We start from the raw sequence: 16,371 nt of genomic DNA on the forward strand, positions 1-16,371 counted from the left end.
ACTAAAGGGCATGTTTTTTTCTTAGACTATATTACAATTATCTTTGCTCTGACGATGGATGCTGTTAATTCGTCCTTATTGATAGGTCTGTTTCTGTACAATTCTTGCTCACAGTATCCCCACAAAAATGTACATCCAGAACGTGTTACAGTATGGTGCGCAGTTTCTGCTTCCTGATTTTAGTTTATAAACCGCATGTGTTGACCGGGGGCCTACCGCGAAAACCGAAATTCTCATATTGCGGGGATCTTTCTCTTTTACTCTCACTAAGACGTAATTAGAGTGACAGGGAAAAATGCCCGCAATTGATGAAATTCGATTTTCGCGGTTATAGCCCTGGTCAGTAACTCTAAAGCCCCATTTAGACGGTTTAAGAACTTGCATGCGATTTTCGTTACATTTCGGTTTTCGATTGACGGAATTAATTGTACTGTATAGTTAGCAATGTATTGAATATTGCATTCACGTTCTTGAACCGTCGTGAGGCTTAAGCCTTATTGTCCAGAAGTGAGTCTAAGGGCTGTTTCACCATATCCAAGTAAAAGTATTGGATATCTAATTAACAAATAAATTAACTGTCTGATAAAACTTCCTGCAAAACTTAGCAAATTATCTACCAGTTAAAGCTTATTTGAAGATTGTGAAACGTCAACGATGACTTTATTTGTCAGATAAGTGGCAAGTAGCTTATTCAGTACTTTACTTGGACATTATGAAACAGATCCTAAAGAGTACTAATACTGACCAACACTTAACAGCGTGGTTAATTACTAACACAGAGGAAATATTATTTTTACAATGCATTACAATACAACACGTGTCAATATTATTATATAAATAAATACTTAACATAAATATTATAGGAAATTATTACACAAATTGACTAAGTCCAACAGTAAGCTCAATAAAGCTTGAGTTGTAGGTATTATTAATTATATCCAAAATTCATATATGTTAGAGAATTATCTAACTGTAACAAACATCGTCAAATGTCAATACAAAGTCGATCTACTAATAAGTAAGTAAATAACATAACCTTTTTTACCACTAAGTGTCACCCACTTATACCTAATTACTAAAACTCGCCTATTACCTAATATTTTCATTTCAACGAATCACGGCGAAAATGTGCTAACTAGAGGTGAACGACCTTGTGACGTCACGCGTGACATCACGCGGAGGCTCGCTTCACAGCACCACTTGGCCTATTTCGTCGAGACTCCCAGCGACCGTGTGGCCTAATGGATAAGGCGTCGGACTTCGGATCCGAAGATTGCAGGTTCGAGTCCTGTCACGGTCGATACTTCTTTTTGCTGTGAAATTACTCTATTTGTTTGTTCCTGTTTTTCGGTTTATAATATGTAGAATGATCATTCTATTTTTTTATATTTTTAATAAATGTAATGTTATGTATGTAACTATGTGTGTAGTATTTGTAAACTATAGATATTTCCTTAAGGTTATATTTGGCAAATCTGCGCGTCATCGTGGATGGCACGAACTATAGGTATCTAATTTGTTAAAAGATTGATTGTTGTATTAAACCATATATCAAATTAATGAAAAAATAATCTAGTTCCTTCTGGTGTGACAATACCGTCCCCAATCCCAATATTTTTTAGGGCACAGTTGATTAATTCAGTTATAATTACATTCGTCAATTATTATGTAAGTAGTACAACGTAATACCAGTAAACATGTCCACATTTAGGTTGAAACACAAACAATGAAAGTGTTTCCATTAAATATAGAACCGGTCAAGTGCGAGTTCTTTTTACTCGCGCACCGAGGGTTCTGTACAAACTTTGAATTATCTCTTGTAACTATAAAGGCGAAATGCTTTTGATCAGATGTACCTATACTAAGCATAACTGTGTACCGCGCCATCTGTCGGCAAATTGTATAACTAATTTGCGCGATGTAATACACGTATATTGGTTTTTCGTGGATAATTCTCTATCATGTGAACCGATTTTAAAAATTGTTCTTTTATTTGAAAAAAAAGGCGTCTTTAATATAATCTCATAGCAATTTCCAGTGTAATAAACACACTTATAGTTGGTTAAATTGCAATTTTAATTCGGAAATGTTTGTTGTTAATTAAAAAAAAGCTACCCAGATTGAGGTCTGATTATATTTTTTCTGTAAAATTTATAGTAATGTTAATATTATGTAAAAAAAATCATAATTTTTCATCGGTAAACTTCGGAAATGGGGAATGGTATTTTTTTTTACATTTTCCTCTACTAAAAAAAAATAATAAATTGTTTTGGGATGGTCAATTTGAGCTCTTTCAAATGATACCCCACTTGACCTAGTCACTAGACTTTGAAATTTTGCCCCCTCTTCATATTGGGCATTTCCCATAGTTTTTAAAAATAAAATAATACTTTCAATGTGTCTGGGTTAGCGCTGTTCATAACTATTTAAAATTTCAAATTGATAGCTTAAGTGGTTCTCGAGATATTTAGCATTGTGACAGACGGACGGACGGACAGAGTCGCACCATAGGGGTTCCTTTTGTACCTTTTTGGTACGGAACCCTAATAAATAAAAATTCGTAAATATTTGGGTTTTAAGTCAGAACAAGTGGAAAGGTGTAAAAAACTAGGCTTTATAGTTCGTGTCATCCACGTTGACGCGCAGGCTTGTCAAATCACATGTCAATATGAGTCAAGGCACTATGGAGTGTGGAATTAAAAGGAGTGAAATCTCTTATGGTAGTAGGTACTATTGCAAAAGTGTCCAGCTGTCAGCTATAAATAATAGTTCCAAATCTCTCCCGAGTAGCGCTAGAGTAGCTAAGAACCTAAGCGTTATTGACGGAGTGAAGTGCGCTGTCTACGATTTCTTTTTTTTTCAAGTATTCTAGGTATTGTAGCGCCACCTATTTAAGGTTTCCATACAAGGCACGCGTCGTCGTGAATGGCACGGTCTATAGTAGCGGCCCGATTCGATGAATAAAACACGATAACGATAAGTTCTCATTTAGATATCGTTTGTATGTCGTATAATTGACAGAACCAGCTCGATTCGGGCAACCAATGTCACTTTGACGTTAGAAATATCGTAGATAAATCTTATTGGGATCATAGCGGAATCGAAATAAACGTCAATTTTACATGTCGTTTAGTTATCGATCTTTTAAAGATCTTAAACGTGTCTTAATCATTCTTCGAATCAGGCCGTAGGTGTTTACTTTGTGCACAAAAACTAAGAAAACTCCTGAAATAGGAAAGATCGATTTTGTACTTCCCTAAGCCCTCTAGTAACTTATTGTAAAATCTATCAAAATCGTTTAACCAGTTTTTAAAAATCATTTTAAGTATCAATAGGTGTGACACCGGTTTGATGAATATCAAGCTTTTATTCCTGTTTTTTTTTTTTTTGGAAAATGTTCATTATATTATTTATATAGTTTAAGATACAAATATCGATTTTTACGCCTATTATTTCAAATGAAAATACATATTTTTAGACTTGTGTTAGTTTCAAGGCGATGTTTTTTAGGAGTTAAGAATACGGCGTAGATAAAAGTTTTTTTCCATTTCTCATGATCTGAAAGTGGGTTGTTGTTGTTCTAAAAAGTGTGCAGAAAATGATATATGTTTCTGCTCTAGAGCACTGCAATTACTAAGTACGTTTTTTTACGATAAGCAATGAAAATTTTGGTTTTAAATGGATTTGTTGTACAATTTCTATTCTGATAATAAATTCCCTATTCCATATAATGTATAACGATATTTTTACCTAAATTTGTTGATTGAAGTACCCTCAAAAAATACTACTGAAGTTTAAACTTAGCCGTGTTTCTATAAATGCACATGTATTTTACTTTCCGCCTATTCGAAATGAAAAATAAAGTGCTTAACTCGGGTGAAAGACACCATTTTAGTCTCGGACTATTGACTATTTGGACTGTGTTCGAACGCCATTCTACCTCGACAGAATTGGGTGCCTTTCATCCCTTGATTAATTTACTATTGTAAATACCTAAGATTGCTCCATAATATATACGTACCTATTTTTTATTACATTTAACATTGAGGATAAGCAGATGCACAACAAACAACATCGTAGTTTTGGGAGTTACCCATTTATTACTATTCGTATAACGTAAATATTCAAATTAAGTACGCACTTGCCTACTTTATGGAATAAGAGCACACGCAACGTTCCTGCTCGAGGTAATTTACCACACAGGGCGTTTGGTCTTACCCCAATTCTTTATTGTTCCGATTATTTTATGAATCAAAGCGCTTTCGTTTTTAATACATACATACATATATATAATCACGCCTATTTCCCGAAGGGGTAGGCAGAGACCACGGATTTCCACTTGCTACGATCCTGACATACCTCTCTCGCTTCCTTCACTTTCATGACATTCCTCATACACGCTCGTCGGTTTAGGGTTTTTAATAATGTCCTATAATTGACCGAAGCTCCTGGCTCAAAACAAATACTGGCATGAGATGGAAGACGCATTCGTTCAGAAATGAAAGATCCCCACATAGTGAACAAATCAATTGTTTTTAGTTTTTTTTTTTTTATTACTATTTATTTATTTTATATACGTTAGGGCCTGTTTCACCATATCCAAGTATTCGATGGCTAATTAACAAATAAATTAGCTGACAGATAAAACATCCTGCAAAATTTAGCACTGTATCTACCAGTTAAGCTTATCTGAAGATCGTGAAACGTCAAAAATTATTATATTCGTCAGATAAGTGGCAAGTAGCTTGTTCAGGACTTTACTTGGACATTGTGAAACAGGCCCTTAATAATAAAATGTAAACTTTTTAGGGGAATAAAGGACATTTTTAGGGTTCCGTAGCCAAATGGCAAAAAACGGAACCCTTATAGATACGTCATGTCCGTCTGTCTGTCCGATTATGTCACAGCCACTTTTTTCTAAGACTTTTTACTTTTTTTTTTTTTTTTTCTTTCTTTTTATAAGAGCTATACTGTTCAAACTTGGTAAGTAGATGTATTCTATGAATTAAGATTTTTACATAAAAATAGGAAAAAAACAATAAATTTTGGGGGTTCTTCATACTTAGAACTGAAACTCAAAAAATCTTTTTTCATCAAACCCATACGTGTGGGGTATGTATCAAAAAATCTTTTTTCATCAAACCCATACGTGTGGGGTATGTATGGATAGGTCTTTAAAAATGATATTGAGGTTTCTTATATCATTTTTTTCTAAACTGAATAGTTTGCGCGAGAGACACTTCCAAAGTGGTAAAATGTGTCCCCCCCCCCCCCCCCCCCCGTAACTTCTAAAATAACAGAATGAAAAATCTAAAAAAAAAATATACGATATACATTGCCATGCAAACTTCCACCGAAAATTGGTTTGAACGAGATCTAGTAAGTAGTTTTTAGGGTTCCGTAGCCAAATGGCATAAAACGGAACCCTTATAGTTTCGCCATGTCCGTCTGTCTGTCTGTCTGTCTGTCTGTCTGTCTGTCCGTCTGTCTGTCTGTCTGTCCGAGGCTTTGCTCCGTGGTCATTGTAACAGACTGACATCTACATTTATTTATTTACTCTCTTAGAAATTATTGAATTTGTTTGGAGTGAATTTCGCGCATAATATTCGCACTTGTAATGTGACAGTGGCATCCGGTGACATCTGGCGGTGAATGACTGAACTAGCAGGTAGTTTAGTCATGATAATATTGCATAGTACAATATTTGTTTATAATATATTTTTCAATATAAATTCTTAAGTAATGTTTATTGAATAATCGATTAAACACAATAAACTACTTCGTAAGCTTTTAATTTATTTATGTTATCTTTAGAGATGCCATCTGTTGTAAGGCAGATCAATCTAAATACGCGGGAATAAAAGTGACCAATCATTTACGAGGATAGTAAATATTATCCAATCAAAACTCTGCATTCTGGTTGGGCTTAGGAGTAGGATTAACATGGCGGTTGAGGGGTTCTCATGGGGGAACGAGGTTATTTAAGGAACTGCAAAGTGGATTCGTGGTCTTTTGCCTTCAGCAGAGCGTCGAGTCAAGAAGGAATCCTGTGAGTGTTAGGTTGTAAGAAAAACCATGTGTCTAAGCTTGTTTGCAGATACGTCTATTAGCGGCCATCTTCAGGAGATATGAAAGGAACAGCGACTGCAATGGGCGACACGCGGGTCGTATTGACCTTAACCTCGGGTGTGAGGAACTGCGTGAGCCTACAACGGGCAGCTGCCGAAAGGGCTACATTTCACGAGCATCGGGTCTTAAAGGTTCTTAAATTGTCACTGTGAGTGGCAAATCATAAGAAAACCGTGTATTAGAACTTGTTCGCAGATACGAGTATAAGCTGCCACCTTCGTTGGAAGCTTAGCGTGTGGATACGGCCAACATGGGCGGGACGCTGTAGGAGCTTCATCCGGACCATGGGCGTGTTGAAAAACACAAAACCATCATGGGTCAGCTGCCAAACAACTACGTGTTACGGTGCGGTAATTTCATATACCTACATAATTATTTGCATATCATTTTATATCTTGAGGAAACCTAAAATACATATTTCGTTCATTCATAGGCTCCAATGTTTGCTTAATATCAGTAGGATTGTAGGTTTGGTTGATACCGACGAGTTGCCTATAAATAAAATCATTATTTCTATATATGAATAGCGGGTAGATTGAATAGATCGCGTTGGGTACACTTCATTGTGGAACGAGATGACAATTCTTGTGCTCTGTGAATGTAAGTCGGATTCTTGTACGAGAGTGTTATTTTAACTACGACGTCAAAATGGATTGAGATATTTAATTTCATTTGTTCAGTGAATTCCTAAATCGTGTATATGCTTATTAAATATAATCAATTTTGAGGATAGGTAAATCAGCGTTCGTGTGTGATATGATTATAGGGTAGGTAGATGCATTCAATTACGATAAGTACTTGATTTGAGTTGTGAAATCATTAGTTAATAATTGAATGTGTGTTTAGTAGTAAACGAGCGCGTTTATTATTGTGGATTAACCGTTTACGAAAAAAAAGTGGAACGTATGTATTTTCCATGTTTTAATTCAATGGCAAGGGTGGAATGTGTCTCGATATAGATGGCATAAGTAGATGTGTTCAATTAGGTTGATAAATAACTTTAGTTGTGTTACACTCGGCGTTCATTTCTTTATCGTTTTATGTAGGTTTAGCCGTCAATATCAGTCATTATTACCATATATAGTATAACACGTAAAGTCAACGAACGGTGTAGGTAATTTAATTCATGTAATGTTTTAACATATATTTAAAATTATTTATTTCTGAATTCTCGGTTCATGTACGAGGAATATCGAGTCCTGTCAGCGGATCCTAAGGGCGCCTGCTTCGTGTCTCGCCATCAATTCCTGGGGTGTTCTGCCTTCGAGAGCTTCAACGCTTCAAATCAAGATGCGGACCTCGCAGATGTGGGCGAAGGCGAAGATTCACTCCGGTGCAAGCTAGTAGACACGGTGCGTTGGTTCTGAGTTATATGTTATCTCAATCTTGACCTGACATATCTATATATCGCATACTTTCATGTTTCAGTGTTAGTGAATTACAGCACTTTGATTGAAAATGTAGGTTGATAGGTTGAGTGAATTAATTATGATGTAATACGCAGTTACATAATTCACCTTTTACAATACTACAAAAATAATTGGTTGTGTAATTATTTGTGCACACGTATATAGGTATACGGCCACGTTTGTTTAATTAGCAACCAAGTTTCATGAACTAGATTGATATAATTGTTTGGTGAATAAGTTTTACAAAATAGTTATTTATTTAGAATGTTATACAAATGGCTAATGATGTAATATTATGTCGCAATACATTATAGGTTTTATTCAATGACTTCTTACAGTAGCTTAATTACTGTGGCTACTGTTATAGGTATTCTGTACGTCACTAAGTTTAGATCCTTTGACTTCCACTATTATAGTTTACATCTTATAATTTATGATTATCATAACTGAAATGATTCTTCCTTTGAATGCCTAGTTGTCTTTATTCATATAGATACTTAGCTTCATATATTCCGTAGGGCGTAAATGTTTAACTCGATTAGAATATTAAGCACTATTTTTGTCTCAATTTCCGGTTCACGGTGGTTGCGGAGCGAGTCTTGTTCCATCAGCGGCTTTCGAGTGTCTCGGTGTCTCCGAGCATCCTCGTCGGTACCTGATCAACCCCACTGCCACGGGCGCCCAGATGCAAGACCTACTTTCTACATGAAGAGGCTGGCTGCACTACGCCGCATCTGTATCTCACGCCTGCACATTGTATCCAGTGCGCTGTCTATTTGCGTGGAACGAGAATTGGTCCTGCCTTGCCTTGTCTTCTCATCATGATGTGAGAGCATCGAAGCCCCATCAAGCAGATCTTAATACCTAGCGGTGACGTAACCTTTCAATAAATTATACAAAAGGTTTTAATTTCATAGTCTAGTTATGATAGGAGTATACAAGCGATTTAAATAATATTCACGATTCCTAACTGCTTACTTATTTGTAGGTAGATAACTGGTGCCTATTTGATACTTATTTTATGATCATGATTCCGTTTTATAGGTACATACCTAAGTATATTACGTATGTTGAAATGTTATTGTGGGTGTATATATTTTGATCATTTGGTATATAGTTTGATCTGTATTTGCCAATGTATTATACCTGCCCTAATTTATTTGTCATATTGAATCAAATCATATGACTTGAATGTGGTTATTACATTTTGGATTATGTCCAATTGAGAGGATATTATATATATTTACTAATCAATTGTAGTTGTTGAAACCTGTCACAGTGGTTTTATAAGTGGCTGTTTTAACAATGCGGTTTTTGGTTATGTTTGGGATTGTCGTTGCATTTGATTGATCCCAGTTATGACTAAAGGTATCAAATCCTAAACCGACTGGCTTTTAATTTAATTAACAGTTGTACTCTTTGCGAGATGTCGCATATGATAATTTAGTAAAATGGCTGATCTCATGATATTAGGGGCAACGCTTATATCATTGTCTTGTATATTTTCGTTCTTGGTCACTCATGTCATTTATTTACTATTATCCCGGTTTCAGTACTTGATAGTCTGAACCTTACGTGTAATATTCCATTAGGCTACATGCCTCAGGTACTGCAGACGGTGCAAGGTCCAAGTGACTTACCTATGGAAACATTTCACGTGGGATTTGCGGCTCGACATATTAGGGAGTTGTCCATAGAGCGGTGTATGCATGATAATTTTATGAGATTCAAAAGGTTGCCTTATAGTTGACTGCAACCAGCTATTTTATTTTACAGTATATTAAGGTGATAAAGTTGTGTGAAGCCAGACTACACCCCGTCGATCCTACCTAATTTTATAGCGTATTTATGAATGTGTTATCATAAGTACTAATATATCTTTACTTATATTTGATCAAAAGGTATCAAATCTTAATCCAACTGGCTTTTAATTTAATTAACAGTCTTACTCTTTGCGTGACGTTGCATATGATAATTTAGTAAAATGGCTGATCTCTTGATATTAGGGGCAACGCTTATATCATTGTCTTGTATATTTTCGTTCTTGGTCACTCATGTCATTTATTTACTATTATCCCGGTTTCAGTACTTGATAGTCTGAACCTTACGTGTGATATTCCATTAGGCTACATGCCTCAGGTACTGCAGACGGTGCAAGGTCCAAGTGACTTACCTATGGAAACATTTCACGTGGGATTTGCGGCTTGACATATTAGGGAGTTGTCCATAGAGCGGCGTATGCATGATAATTTTATGAGATCCAAAAGGTTGCCTTATAGTTGACTGCAACCAGCTATTTTACAGTATACTAATTAAAGTAATACAGTTGTGGGAAGCCAGACTTCACCCGGTCGATCTTTATAACACATTTATGAATACGTTATCAATACGTCATTCACAACATAAGTGCTAACATATCTTTATTTATATCTGAGCACATTAGTAAACCTTATATATTATTAATAGAACTTGCTACAACTACTTGTTTCATAATTTTCTTTATCTTAAAGTAGGAATATTTTGATCTCCTTATGTTTCCCACAATGGCATTTTATAGGAAGAAGGTAGAGTTTATTATAGTAGTCTTGTAAATAGTATTCAATAATTTTGATAGGATTTTAATAATTTCCTATTGGTTCAATGCACTTAAAATAGTGTTTCATTTTATTGACATGGTTTATATTCGTCTTTCTTTAAGAACGGATATGTTTTGTGCTTGTTGGAACATATTTCAGATTTTATTTTATCATGTAACATGTCTCACACCTCAGAGAGCTTGGGTTGTTATTTATCATGATGTTGGTCTATATTTACCACTAAATGATCACGCCATACCTAATTTAAATGAGGTTTTAATTTGTCTTTATCTGTGACATATTTTGTTATGTTTGTGTACAGGTTAAATTGGGCAGTCAGGTTTTTGTTCCGTCTTGTTTTCCTGACTTAGGTATTTGGCCCTAGTAATCAAGGCGGTATATCCGAATGGGTCCTAATCAGACTTCATTGGATATAGAGTTCATAAATTATTGAATCATATTCAATCAATTTTAATGCAATAAATAAAATTTATTAGCAGTTAATACATTGTTTATTTTATACTTCATCCCTTTTAGCCTAGACCCTTATTTACTAAATTTCAGTATTACTTTCCAAAGGTTTCAATAGAGTTGAGGAAAGTAATAGTATTTCAGCTTTCAAAGCTTTTGTAGTAAAGTTTAGCCAGGCTAAGACATCACAATATGGTTTAAGCCGTAACCAGGATATTAACTTATTATTTATTTTATTTTCGTGCCTTATAAGGCACAATTTGATGTTCGTGCAATGGTCTGGGGTCGAAAGTGAGACATGTTCTTTATCTGTACTGTGTTCTAACAAGCATTGTTTATATGTAAAACTGAACTTTTAGGCTGTTTCGTTTCGTATACTTTCCTTCCATCTTGATATATTTTACTAGGTATCGATGTTTACAGATGGTATTACCGTGATTTGTTTTATAATGCTTTGGTTTCTTTCAGTATCATGCACCATACACTACAGTTTTGAATTGACGTTTTACAATTTATCCGATTTTTCAGTAGAGTTTTATGATATATTTTGATTTTAATTACAATGATTTAATAATGATTAATTTAATTTAAAAATTTGATTTATTCAATTTTTAATCTACACTATTCGGTTTAGATTTTATGAGCTCTATGAAAATGTATTTTGACAGTTTTAGTATACCAACTTTATTTTGGAAATTTCTTCATTTTATTATTTCCTTAACTTTCGTTGTAGTAGAATCGTACAATTTTATTATTTTGTTGATAAAGGAACAGTAATATCAGTGTTGGAGCGAACGCTATTGATTTTCATTTACTTGTACTGTGTGTGTTTATATAATTTTATAATTTCCAGGATACATTATTTTATTTGGTACGTATAAATACATATGTTTAGTCTTTTACGTGTAATATTTTACAATTGTGTACTTTTTATATATCGACATTTTTTTATTTTAGTTTAGCCGCTATGTGTGTCAGTCTATCTCACAGTAGCTTATAGATGGTTGTATTAATTTGGACGCGGATATTTTATTTTGAAATTATATTTTAGCGATGGCACTGCGATATATCTTAAAATCGGCCCTTTCATTTTATTGCATTGGTGTTTATTTTCATGTTAGTGATTTTATTTTCAGAGTTCGCCGACAAAGTAGGCTATTGAGTTGATAGTGACATTACCTTTGGTTCTAAGTTGCGGGTTTTTTTTGTGTTTTTTAGTTAAATTATACCGGACGGTTGTTTTATAGGTGCTATATAGTAATTTTGTCAGTCATGGTTATAGTGTTTATAAGGGAAACCGATTTAGTTATGTTGATTTGATATCTTGTTACCTTAAATATAGTAAAACGTGACAGACATGTTATTTATGTTTATCGGTATATTATTAATATTATTATAGCCTTTAGTTAGTTGGTTAGTTAGTTAGTTAGTGCTTCTGGGCATTTTCCGCAAATCGACAACCATTGTGCCTATTTTGCGTGAAACGAGGTAGCGCTACTCTAACCACCCTAGCTCCTCCACGAAGCCTAGCAAAGTTTCCAGGTTGCTAATTGCCTCTCCTAGTGTGCACGGAGTCCCTAGGTATTTGTTCCTGTATACTTCTACCTGTTTGCAGTCTAGGAGAATATGTTTTGTTGTTTCTTCTTCTTCCATGCACGCTTTGCACATGGGGCTGTCTGTTTTATCCATATTGCGTAGGTGTTTGTTAAGTGTGTTATGTCCTGTAATTAATCCTACTATTTTACGTAGTTGGTGTCTAGGTATTTTCAGTAGTATTTTGGTGAGTTTGTGGTTCAGTTCCGGTAAAACATCCTTGGTCTGCCTGCATGTGTCCATTTCATTCCAGTATTTATTGTGCAGTCGTCTGTGATGTAGGTCTAGCTGGTTGTGTATATAGGATATTGGTAGGGGTATGATGGGCTCTGGTCCATATGCCGGCGTTTCTGAACCTTTCCTGGCCAGTTTGTCCGCTGCATCGTTTCCACTGTATCCACTATGCCCCTTTATCCATTGAATTGTTACTTTGTTGCCTTCTTGCTCACTTCCGTGAGGCTTGGATGACATTCGAGTAAGAGTTCTGAATTAAGTTTGTCGTTGCATAGCGCTTGTAGTACTGATTTACTGTCTGACAATATTAGTATATTTTCATGTTTCACTTGTCGTCTTGTTATAGCATTGCAAGCTTTATTATGTTCTCCCAGGGGTTTTGAGATGTGTATGTTCAGGTCCTCCTAGAGGAGACCACTTCCTGTCCCTTCAAATGTTTTTGAGCCATTTGTGAATATTCTTAGGTTTGTTTAGTCTAGTCCTTCTTTAGGATCTTCTGTTAACGATATGGCGTATTCTTTCCAGAAGATCATAGTTTTGGGTTTTGTCGATGGGCGCCTCCAGCATGGGTAGTTTAGAGATCATATTTTCATAGATCTTCTTGTACGATGAGCTGAAGGATGTCCATAGGTTTAGCTTTTTCAACCGAAGAGCCGTGGCAGCCGCTTCTTTTTGTATGTATATATGTAATGGTAGGAGTCCTAGCATTATTTCTAGCGCCGCAGTCGGAGTAGTTCTCATACAGCCCGTCGCACCCACACATGCTAGTCTTTGTGTTTTGTTTAGTTGTCTACTACCGTGGTTAGCTGGGTGCGGGGCCACCATACGACCGCGCCGTAGCTGATCATTGACATTATTACCATTTTGTATAGCCACAGTATGATGTGAAGAGCAAGTCCCCATCTCTTGCCCACCATCCTCCGGCATTGCCAAAAGGCGACTGTTGCTTTGTTTAGTTTATTGTCCAGGTGTTTGTTCCAGTTCAGTCTATCGTCCAGGATTATGCCTAGGTATTTTATATCCTTTGAAAGTGTCAATCATGTGCCAAAAAGGGTTGGCAGTTCGTAAGTACCCAGTTTTTGTTTGTGTGTGAAGAGAATTGTGTCGGTTTTTTTTTTTTTGGTTTACCGATAGGTCATTCTCCTTGCACCATTTCTCTTCTATTTTCAGTGCTGTCTGTGTGAGATCCCACAGTGTGTTTATTACTAGGCCGCTGATTATAGTCTTTATTGCTGGAAACTAAACTGCACACCATTGTTTATCAGTTTATGAGGTTTTCAGGATTTAGTGTCCAGCGTGTCTCGTGACATATAGGCCTCTTCCAGCTTCTTCAATTTTCCTCTATCGTTTGCTATTTTGGGCCATCCTGTTCCTCTAATTTGTATAGTTTTTTTTAGTTGTCATTGGGAAATGTGTGCTTTTGATTAATTCTTAAAGGATCTTTTTTTTTCTATTTCGAGGCTTATTTGATTTCTAAAGGATATTAAATGCACAGGTACGCATAACTTTCTGCATATTCGATATTTATCATTGACTTTTTTGGCTATATTTTCTTTGTTTGTCATTACTTTCGGTTTCGATTTGTCATAGTCTCACCAGCTACTCTGTTTGCCTCTGTGTTTATCGGTTTTACAACTTCTTGTAGATACTTGCGATGTCAGTTGTTATTTTTTATTAGTATTATTACTCCGGTAAACTCCGTAAATATACTAAGGGCGATTGTAACAGACTGACATCTACATTTATTTATTTACTCTCTTAGAAATTATTGAATTTGTTTGGAGTGAATTTCGCGCATAATATTCGCACTTGTAATGTGACAGTGGCATCCGGTGACATCTGGCGGTGAATGACTGAACTAGCAGGTAGTTTAGTCATGATAATATTGCATAGTACAATATTTGTTTATAATATATTTTTCAATATAAATTCTTAAGTAATGTTTATTGAATAATCGATTAAACACAATAAACTACTTCGTAAGCTTTTAATTTATTTATGTTATCTTTAGAGATGCCATCTGTTGTAAGGCAGATCAATCTAAATACGCGGGAATAAAAGTGACCAATCATTTACGAGGATAGTAAATATTATCCAATCAAAACTCTGCATTCTGGTTGGGCTTAGGAGTAGGATTAACATGGCGGTTGAGGGGTTCTCATGGGGGAACGAGGTTATTTAAGGAACTGCAAAGTGGATTCGTGGTCTTTTGCCTTCAGCAGAGCGTCGAGTCAAGAAGGAATCCTGTGAGTGTTAGGTTGTAAGAAAAACCATGTGTCTAAGCTTGTTTGCAGATACGTCTATTAGCGGCCATCTTCAGGAGATATGAAAGGAACAGCGACTGCAATGGGCGACACGCGGGTCGTATTGACCTTAACCTCGGGTGTGAGGAACTGCGTGAGCCTACAACGGGCAGCTGCCGAAAGGGCTACATTTCACGAGCATCGGGTCTTAAAGGTTCTTAAATTGTCACTGTGAGTGGCAAATCATAAGAAAACCGTGTATTAGAACTTGTTCGCAGATACGAGTATAAGCTGCCACCTTCGTTGGAAGCTTAGCGTGTGGATACGGCCAACATGGGCGGGACGCTGTAGGAGCTTCATCCGGACCATGGGCGTGTTGAAAAACACAAAACCATCATGGGTCAGCTGCCAAACAACTACGTGTTACGGTGCGGTAATTTCATATACCTACATAATTATTTGCATATCATTTTATATCTTGAGGAAACCTAAAATACATATTTCGTTCATTCATAGGCTCCAATGTTTGCTTAATATCAGTAGGATTGTAGGTTTGGTTGATACCGACGAGTTGCCTATAAATAAAATCATTATTTCTATATATGAATAGCGGGTAGATTGAATAGATCGCGTTGGGTACACTTCATTGTGGAACGAGATGACAATTCTTGTGCTCTGTGAATGTAAGTCGGATTCTTGTACGAGAGTGTTATTTTAACTACGACGTCAAAATGGATTGAGATATTTAATTTCATTTGTTCAGTGAATTCCTAAATCGTGTATATGCTTATTAAATATAATCAATTTTGAGGATAGGTAAATCAGCGTTCGTGTGTGATATGATTATAGGGTAGGTAGATGCATTCAATTACGATAAGTACTTGATTTGAGTTGTGAAATCATTAGTTAATAATTGAATGTGTGTTTAGTAGTAAACGAGCGCGTTTATTATTGTGGATTAACCGTTTACGAAAAAAAAGTGGAACGTATGTATTTTCCATGTTTTAATTCAATGGCAAGGGTGGAATGTGTCTCGATATAGATGGCATAAGTAGATGTGTTCAATTAGGTTGATAAATAACTTTAGTTGTGTTACACTCGGCGTTCATTTCTTTATCGTTTTATGTAGGTTTAGCCGTCAATATCAGTCATTATTACCATATATAGTATAACACGTAAAGTCAACGAACGGTGTAGGTAATTTAATTCATGTAATGTTTTAACATATATTTAAAATTATTTATTTCTGAATTCTCGGTTCATGTACGAGGAATATCGAGTCCTGTCAGCGGATCCTAAGGGCGCCTGCTTCGTGTCTCGCCATCAATTCCTGGGGTGTTCTGCCTTCGAGAGCTTCAACGCTTCAAATCAAGATGCGGACCTCGCAGATGTGGGCGAAGGCGAAGATTCACTCCGGTGCAAGCTAGTAGACACGGTGCGTTGGTTCTGAGTTATATGTTATCTCAATCTTGACCTGACATATCTATATATCGCATACTTTCATGTTTCAGTGTTAGTGAATTACAGCACTTTGATTGAAAATGTAGGTTGATAGGTTGAGTGAATTAATTATGATGTAATACGCAGTTACATAATTCACCTTTTACAATACTACAAAAATAATTGGTTGTGTAATTATTTGTGCACACGTATATAGGTATACGGCCACGTTTGTTTAATTAGCAACCAAGTTTCATGAACTAGATTGATATAATT

The 16,371-nt window shown here is 35.8% G+C and overlaps 1 non-coding gene across 1 annotated transcript; it reads left to right on the plus strand.

Annotated features, from left to right (window-relative positions):
* Nucleotides 1–1,227: 1,227 nt before the first annotated feature.
* Nucleotides 1,228–1,300, plus strand: Trnar-ucg (transfer RNA arginine (anticodon UCG)). The gene has a single exon. It is a non-coding gene; the product is annotated as a tRNA-Arg (tRNA).
* The last annotated feature ends 15,071 nt before the right edge of the window (nt 1,301–16,371 follow it).

Source organism: Cydia pomonella, chromosome 20 (genome assembly GCF_033807575.1).
Source record: "Cydia pomonella isolate Wapato2018A chromosome 20, ilCydPomo1, whole genome shotgun sequence".
Lineage (NCBI taxonomy): Eukaryota > Metazoa > Arthropoda > Insecta > Lepidoptera > Tortricidae > Cydia > Cydia pomonella.